Genomic DNA, 9,826 nt, shown 5'->3' on the forward strand with positions numbered 1-9,826 from the left:
GTTTAAAAAACATTGTCTTTATCACGTCAAATTAAAAAAATAATTGTAGATTCAAGCAGTCTTTATTTTTGGGCCAAAGTGTAAACTATGATTGTGCTTTTAACTATATATTTTTTATTGTAAAAGCGTGTTTTTAAACTTATAATTTATTTTCTACGTTTTATTTAAACATTTAGATATAGAGTTTCAAATAATCGTGATTCAAGTCCGTTACAAGATGTTTTAAAAAGCCCAAAAAGCGATGTAAACTGGCATTTATAATGGAATGCCAGTTTATATCTAAAAGTTTTACCAAAAAAGTATTTTATTTTTGTAGATAATGTAAAATAAGTTAACATCAACATCAAAGTGCACGTGCAAGTATAAAACTAAAAAACCAACTCACACCCGGTAAACACAAGTTAAACTAAAAGTCAACTCAGACCCGATGCGATGTTCACATCAAAACAATCATTTATACCACTTTAAACTACTTAGAACTTAGATATTCATTTACAAAACCTATCTTAGAACACTTGTAACACTATTACGTAGTATTTTACACAAGAACTAACTGTTTATATTGTTTTAAAGAGAGGTGTTTACAGGTTTTAACCAAACGTAAACAAACAAATGTCAAAACAAAGCCTTATTTTGCCCGAGTTTCAGTGAACCTAGACGTCTAGACTGACTAACTTCACATCGTCGTGCACCCTAGTCTGCGCAGACTCAAAATAGGGATTAGAGGTGAGCCCCTATTATTTTTTACTGCCTGATATCGATATTTTGTACTCGATTTACACACTATCGATTCTTTTGTTTAGACGATTTTTTAATGGGGAGTCAATGATGCAAGTGGAGAATTGTCGTTTGACGTGAAGGACTAAAAGAGAGGCTTTTGTTTAGCAGGGAATATTATCTTTCAGCTAATGTAATTGAATGAGTTCTTTACAAAACAGACAAAAATTTTTTCACGACAGTTTTCTTTTTACTGACTTCAGTAAAGGAGGGGGTACTATGTTCGGATGTTTGTTTTTTTATTTGTTTACCTATTACTCCGCCAGTGAATAAAAAATTGTGTTTAACTTTTATTAGTACTGATAGGTTATCCCACTCATAGGTTAGAAGTTGGTAAAGTAAATAAGCTTGTTCTAAAATAAAAAGTACTGAGTTAGGTACCTGAGAAGTAGAGTCGGTTGCAAAATTGAGCTGCAGGACTCTTGTTATTACCAGCTTATATTCTCTACGTTTTACCAACTAATCTCTCAACCTATATGCAATGTATCGATATCTAGATTCACTAAATTTCAGTTTTATATCGATTATCGACATCGATTGACACCTTGGGCACCACTAAACAATCGACAGACGCCAGTAAGTTAGCTGCGGGGGTGCCGGTAGTTGGGGGTTGCAATTAGTATCGTCCGGTCAGCCTTACCGTGCACACCGTTCGCCAATTCGCTCCGACAACTTTGAGAGAAAACAACAACTTCTTCTATCATCATGAACATGAATGGAGGAGGGGGTCGTGGTCGCAGGATGCCGGTCTGGCGTTTCCAGCCAGACGAGCGTCTTCGTCGCGCCTATCTTGACGACAACGACTTGTTCGAGCTGGTCACCGATCCCAATGAGAAGTACGCCCGCTACATGGAGGAGTACCGCGAGTTCATGGCTGAGGGCTTCGCTCGCGCCCAGACCGAGATGGAGCGTCGGCTTCTTCGCATTGAGATCTGTCGCCGTGTCTTCGCCAAGATCATCATGGAAGTGCTGGCAAGCCGCCAGATGCCAATCCCACCAACCCCTGAGAACGCACGTGGCCCTGGTTAAGAGAAACGTGGAAGTCACGCAACGTTCAATTTTTTTAATTCAAGTCTGTGTGTTTTTATTTGTGGTTCACAAAATATGAGGACTGCATAACATCTTTGTGAAGATAAAGAAATAACGAAAACTTCTAATTGGCTCTCCACCTAATCACCGCATCATCCACTGACTGAACGTTGATAAAAGGCCGAAGAAGGAGATAACATCAGTGACTACTCTTGACCACTCTGCCTGGCGATTAACAAATTAACCAGGAGCTGAAGACTGGAAGTTCATGCTTCGGACTACGATCTCTCCACCGGCACCGGCACTTGCAGCAGCTCACCTGATGTTTGGAAGGAGTCGCCACCACCTTTGATGGAGGACGTGGAGCCAAAGCCCTCATAACCATTTGTGAATCCACTCGTGTGCTTTTTATATTGTACTTCGATGTCCCATTATTGTAACCCCGTAGTGTCGTAGTAAATCATTGTCGTGTACTTTTGGAACGTGTATGTGTAATCCTTTAATAAACCCTTTACAATCCCAAATTGTTGTTCATTTATTTTATACCCTGTAATAATGGTAACTAAGTCCAAATTACTTGAAGTATTGCAAAGGTACCTTCTGTACCTACTTAAAGATTTGGTAAATAATTGACTCATGAAGGAATATTCCCTTGATTATGATGAGTCGTTATTTATCTGTTTCTATTTTTAAATCATGGACACATAAACAAGCCCACCCACACATACACACTATTGATTGTACATTGGACAACCCCATATAGATTTTTTATGTTCTCGTTTCACAACGTCTGATTAAGTTGCTTAACTGATGAATAATAATTAATAATTTATTCGTCATTAAAACTTAGCCAGAAATAGTGAAACACACCCTAAATGTAATTTGTGTGGGATTGTCTAGTGTACATTTTTTTTTAAACATTGCCTCACACTAGTATTTTCTCCTGTGTCGTGGGTGCATTTACAAACATACAAGTTCACATACACGTTATACCCAAACCCGAAACATCAACTTATGGGTCACACAAAGGGTTGTTCCGTGTGGGAATCGAACCCGCTATAACTGCGTGGTCGCGTCGGTTGCACAGTCACCGCGTCAACCATGCAGTCAAAACAAATCATTAAATTAAATGGAACAGGTAATAGTATAATATATTATTTATGAAAATATAGTAGACTGCCTCGTAGGTCGAGTGGTCGCAAGTGCGACCGCCGGACAAGGGGTCTCGGGTTCGATTCCCGGGTTGGGCAAAATATTACTGGGTATTTTCAGTTTTTCGAAAATTCTCAGTAGTAGCACGGAGGCTAGAATTGTGACCAGTAAGTATATGTTCATAGGCTCATTCCCTATTACATGGGACTTATAACATAAATGGTGAAATATGGGTGTACATTCTATACCGGCATTACGTGCCGTAATGTGCACCTCTGCCTACCCCTTCTATTATATAAAATTAAAGTCGTGGTGGCCCGAAGATTTAAGACGCCTGCTTCTCATGCATGAAAGTGCGGGTTCGAAACCTACCAAGCAACAGCAAGTACCAATGTGACATTTATCAAGTTATATGTTTGTTTTATGATAAACGGTAAAGGAAAACATCGTGAGGAAACCTGGGCTTATAATTTCGAATTATAAGTTTGAAATCGCCTACTCGCATTTACAAGCGTGGTAACTATGCTCCAACCTTCTCCGCGTCAGAAGAGGCCTTTGGTCAGCAGTGGTCACTTATTATAGGCTGTTGAGGTATATATTCTTAAGCTAATCTTATAACATTATTGTATTGTACAATAATATTGTAAGATGGGTGATCGGCAAGGTTCCAATTGTCATCACAAAAATATAAAAAAATCCAAGTCTTACAGTTTTTAAATTACAGAGACTTATGTTATATCCTTCAAAAACTACACACTATGCCAGTCTTTTGACTCTTGTAGCTACAAATCTTTATTTTTTCGTCTGTATTTTTGCTTACGTTATCTTGAATAGTGCTTCAGTAATAATATGGAATGATACATTCTGAGCCAACTGCTGTAAGTTTGGAAAAGGATGTCGTTTTTAGACGCACCAGGTACTCGGAATAAAATTTTCACCTTACTTTAAGTGACTGTTATTTTATCTATTTATTTTTAGCCGTGGTCGTCCCACAACAGGTCAAAGGCCTCTCTACCCTCCTTCCACTCCTCTCTGTGCAGAGCTTTCTGCGTCAATCCTTATAGTAGGTGTCATGTTCGTCCCGCCACCGTCGCGACGTCTGTTGACGTAAAGTGGGCTTCACTCGGTGACTGTACTGAAAAAAAGTGTAGGAGTGCAAAGTTGGCGCATTTAATAAGGATTCTGACATAGTATGCCAGTTTGAACATAATTCTTAAATACGACACAAAAAAAATTATATCAGCAAAACTCTCTTTAGATTTTTTGCACCTCTTAAAAATTCTTCTAGTATTCAGCCGTAGACAAAATTACTTAAGCCTTCAAAAGTTTTAACACTTTAACTGTATAATGTATTGGCTTAAGCTGTAAAATTACGCATGTTTTTCTAAATAAATAAAACACACAAGTGGCTACAACTGAAAGAAGTTAATTTACAAGCACAACAGAATTTTGAATAAAAATCTTCCCATATTAGGTACATCTATGGCAAACTATGGTATGTGACCGTTGCTACTGAAAAAGCCATGTAGCGGTGCGAGTAAGATGTGTTATGAAGATGTGCCGGCGCACACTAGCTGCACGAGGAAGATACGCAGTTTTATGTAGCAGCTGTATGTATATAGATAGCGGTATGCGATTTATCGATAGTAGGGAAGCCATCCATAGTACATCTACATCTACATATCTATAGCACACATCCATAGCATGCATCCACAGCACGCATCTTTTCATATAAAAAACATATTAGGTATCTTAGTTAAACCCGTTTCCACCAGTGGTAGGCTATGTGTCCCAATAAAAATTATTTAGGACGCCAAACGACCGACGTAGTACGATCAACGTAGCTTAGCCCATCACAGGTGGATAAGAATCCTAAAAGTATTAATTAAATCTAGCATCATCTTAGGTTCCCAAGTACATCGATGATCATGAAAATGAGACCCTATGTTCGGTAGTTTGGGCGGGAGGAAACGCCCGGGTGTCATCACTGCGAGGACCGCCCGGAGGACACGGTGGAGCATACGGTGGCGGTGTGCCCTGCATGGGCTGAGCACCGCCGGGGTGGTTTTTAGTCAGTAAGAGTCTGACACTCCATCTCGCCTCGCCCAAGGCGAGAGAAGTGAGTGGATGATTTTACATCTCTAAAAAAAAAATGTTCGGCTGACGTATGTTGTGTTTTCAATCCTTAACTTAAGTAAGTATCGACAAGGCACTTATCTTGTCTTATTTGTAAGTACACTTTTAAAGTAAGTAAGTGGTTCTTATAAAATAATATTTGTTGCTGTAATTTTTATTCGTGCGGGGGTTGTAAATGTCTGGAATATACTAGGGTAGCAAGATGCATAAGGAGGTATCCGTTGATTTTTTATACGAATTAGTTGAATGCGAGATAATGTTCATTCAGTTTTCTCTGATGTTATCTTGCTGTGATTTTTAATTGTGCGGGGGCTGCAAATGTCTGGAATATACCAGGGTAGCAAAATGCACTAGGAGGTATCCTTTAATTTTTTTATACAAATTAGTTGAATGCGAGATAACTTTCATTCAGTTTTTTTTTCAGATGTTTTCTTGCTGTACTTTTTCATTGTGCGGGGGCTGCAAATGTCTGGAATATACTAGGATAACAAGATGCACTAGGAGGTATCCGTTAATTTTTCTATACAAATCGTTGAATACAAGATAAATAAATGTATTTTCATTCAGATTTTTTTTCTTGCTGTAATTTTAATTTGTGCGGGGGCAACAAATGTCTGGTACATACCAGGGTAGCAAGATGCATAAGGAGGTTTCAGTTGTTTTTTTATACAAATTGTTGAATGCAAGATAACTTTCATTCAGTTTCCTCTGTTTTTTTTTCTTGGAGTAATTTTCATCGTGCGGGAACTGTAAATGTCTGGAATATACCACAGGGTGATGCATAAGGCGGTATCCGTTGATTTATTTTAAACAAATTATTGTTGAATACAATATTCAGTTTTCTTAGATGCTTTTTTGCTGTAATTTTTATTCGTGCGGGGGCTGTAAATGTCTGGAATATACTAGGAGAGCAAGATGCATAAGGAAGTATCCGTTAATTTTTTTATACAAATCGTTGAATATAAGATAACTTTCATTTAGTTTTTTCAGATGTTTTCTTTAATTTTCATTTGTGCGGGGGCTGCTATTGTCTGGAATATACCAGGAGAGCAAGATGCATAAGGAGATATGCGTTGATGTTTTTTATACTTACACAATACAAATTGTTGAATGCAAGATTACTTTCATTCAGTTGTCTCGGATGTGTGAGTTGTTCTGAGTGCCCTATATTCAGGCAACAAGAACCCATTGAGTATTAAGTATCAGTTATTACTCAATGGATTCCTTTATGCATTAAGAATTAACTTCTTGCTTGAGACACTTACGAGTTGAATGCTTGGAGCTGCCAAGGATCCTGTTTAACGACGACATTTCTGTTTTGTTAGGGCGTCAAACCATTAAATGATCTTCGTACCCTAGGTAAGACGGAAGAAAGTGTCAAACTCTTACTAACTAAAAATCGGTGACTTTTTGGCAATCTACCCGTGATTCCATTTTTGTGGTGTTCTGGCGACTCTTTGAGGCGCGTGCAGAACGCGATGCTCATTTCTTGCTTTGAAATGACTACCAGCAATCAGCATCGTCTCGTAATCAGTACTTCGACAGAAACGCAAACTCCAAAAATGTGTAATAACACTCTGAATGAGTTGTTATGTATTTCTCATAGTTAATTTTTTTAACACGTTTCTTAATGCGGGTTTGAATTAATTTATAATACTTAAAATTTTACCAGGAGAATATGAAATATAGATGATACTAGCTTCCGCCCGCGACTCCGTCCGCGCGGATGTCGGTCTTCGCGTGGAAGTTTTATTTCTCCATTTTGAGTAACTCTGACAATGACATCTTATAAATATCTATTGGACCCCAATACGGCGAGGCCCATAATAATTAAGGAGATCCCTCTATTGAGCTACTGCTGTTGAGCTCGCGTTCCGTAGAATAAAACTGTTTTTTTTTTACGTATTTTTTCAGGATAAAATGTATCCTATTTTATGCCCAGGATAATAAGGTATAATTATACCAAGTTTCATCGAAATCGATCCGTTAGTTTTCACGTGATGCCCGAACATACAGACAGACAGACAGACAAAAAAAATATCTATTACATATTTGGGTTAGGTATCGATCCACATCCCCTGGGTGTTGCTATTATATTATTTTTAGGGTTCCGTAGCCAAATGGCAAAAAACGGAACCCTTATAGATTCGTCATGTCTGTCTGTCTGTCTGTCCGTTCGTCCGTCCGTCCGTCCGTCCGTCCGTATGTCACAGCCATTTATTTCTGAAACTGTTGGGCCTACATAGTTGAAACTTTGTAGGTTGGTGTATTTTGGTAACCGCTATTCGAATTTTGAATAACAATTAATAAATTTAAAAATTAAAGGGGGGCACTCCATACATGGAACTCATTCAAAAAAATTTTTTTTTCGTCTAACATATCCGTGATGGGTGTCTATGGATAGGTCTTTAAAAAAGGCATTAAGGTTCCTAAAATCATTTTTCGACAAAATCAACCGTTTAAAAGTTAGACGCTTCCAAAGTGGAAAAATGAGTGTCCCCCCCCCTCTAACTTTTAAAATAAGAGAGTGAGAAAACTAAAAAAAATATATGCTGTAGATTTCAATAGAAACTAACAACGAAAATTGGTTTGAACCAGATATCATTATTAGTTTTTAGGAAATAAAACATTTTCAAAAACCGCAAATATAACTTTGTTCTTCAAACAAACACTATGTAAAACCAAGTTATTTTATAACTTTAACATATGTCATCTATTTGCTGTTACGGAACCCTTCATGGGCGAGTCCGACTCGCACTTGGCCGGTTTTTATTTCAATTTGAATTGTCCCTTCTACACATTTATTATAATATAGCTTTTGCCCGCGACTTCGTTCGCGTGGAATAGTGACTTCCGGCAAATTTTTGGTTTTAACCACATAGTTCCCGATCTCGCGGGAGAGAGGAAGATATTCCAGGGAACTCTTCAAAAATCAACATAATGAGCTCTGCGTTTGATTTTAATAGATGTATACTCACTTAGGGCATTGAAAAAATAGTTTAAAAACGGACTTTAACTAAAGAAATATTATAATCTTTCCGAACTTAAGATGAAAACTAACTTAAAACTAAAGAAAGCTACGAATTACGAATTTATAACAATTAAAAAAGAAATTATATTAGAACCTATCCTTTATGCTATAATAACCAAGCTTAAACTAAATAATTTAAAAGAAACGACTTAAATCTAATCTAATTAATTTATAAATTAGACTTACAATTTTATTAAAAAAACTAACTACAGTAACTACTAATAATCGATATCAAACTAAACCTACGTTAAATAGTTTAACCAAAAAACCAGGAAAACCCAACAAATAAACTTATTAATTGACAAATACAACGAAACCAATTTAGAATATACGAAACAGCAGGACCACTACAGACAAATAATCATACGACTGATAATACACATTTTCTACAATAGTACCGAGGCGCTCGGCCGATACCCAACCAAATAATGTAACAAAACCATAGCGTTATATATTTCGATCCCAACGCCATCTCTCGAGGATAAAGACAACTTGGATTATTTAATTATACTCCGTTCGGGCATTTTCTTTGTACTAAAAGTTTAATTATATTGATATAACTTTTTCATACCTTTTTACTATTTGTTAACTTTTTTCGATGAATTAAAACAATAACATGAACCGAAGTCGTGTAACGATCGACATAGAATTATCTATACTCCGTTAGAGCGTTTTCTTTGTACTAAAAGTTGTATTATGTTATATTTTTCATTGCTTTTTACTATTTTGTAAAAACAAATTTCCAATGAATTAAAACAATAACATGAACTGAAGTCGTGTAACGATCGACATAGAATTATTTATAAATAATTTATTTCTTATTTTTATTTTTTGATTTTTGAAATAAAAATATATCTATGTCCTTTCTAAGGTTCTAAACTATATCTGTACCAAATTTCAACCAAATCCGTCAAATAGTTGCGGAGATTAATGGTATAAGCATAGAATGTTCGACGTGATTCTTTAATTTGACATAACTTTTTTATTTATGAACCGATTGACATGAAACAAACACTAAATGTAAATTTAAGCATCCCACAATATATTCGTGAAAACCGCATCCAACTCGGATCAGCCGTTTCTGAGATTAGCGCGCACAGACGAACAGACAAACAGACAAACAGACAAACAGACAAACAGACAAACAGACAAACAGACAAACAGACAAAAAAAAGTATTTTTGGGTTCGACATCGACATAACAATAACCCCTGCTATTTTTTTTATTTTTATTTTCAATGTACAGACAGCACTTTTCTACGATTTTATTATATGTATAGATTTTAGGTTTGATTCAAACATAACTGAACTAAATAAATGTTTGTTTTCATCTATTTACTCTGTCTGTTATTGATACTGATCGGCTGATATAGTACCTACCTACGTTCCTGTTTGCTCAAAATGCCAATATTTCGGGCCTCTCGTCAATGGGGTGGCAACAACTCGATGCGCCTTGGATTCATTCGGTCTGGATAAGAATTTTATTCTAATTTATAGAGTTATAGTCAACGCACTCTAATGATGTTCTACCCTAATGCACTTATGGTGAATAATCTTCACTAAAGCTAGCTACCTAAGCATTAGAGATTTTAGTGCATAAGTGTGTGCATAATCCGAAATGCACTTTCAGTTCCCTCTCTTAATCCGATAGGATTTCATGGGATGGTGACCCCATGTTTAATAAGTATGGTCCAAAAGCATG

General features: G+C 36.7%; 1 long non-coding RNA gene across 1 annotated transcript in view; it reads right to left on the bottom strand.

Annotated features, from left to right (window-relative positions):
* Positions 1–9,299, bottom strand: part of LOC126912419 (uncharacterized) — a 217,829-nt gene extending 208,530 nt beyond the window's left edge. Inside the window, exon 1 of the long non-coding RNA XR_007707126.1 lies at positions 9,232–9,299. This is a non-coding gene — a long non-coding RNA (uncharacterized LOC126912419). The remainder of the gene's footprint in view (positions 1–9,231) is intronic.
* Positions 9,300–9,826: the final 527 nt, after the last annotated feature.

Source organism: Spodoptera frugiperda, chromosome 25, assembly GCF_023101765.2.
Source record: "Spodoptera frugiperda isolate SF20-4 chromosome 25, AGI-APGP_CSIRO_Sfru_2.0, whole genome shotgun sequence".
In the NCBI taxonomy this organism is placed as follows: Eukaryota; Metazoa; Arthropoda; class Insecta; order Lepidoptera; family Noctuidae; genus Spodoptera; species Spodoptera frugiperda.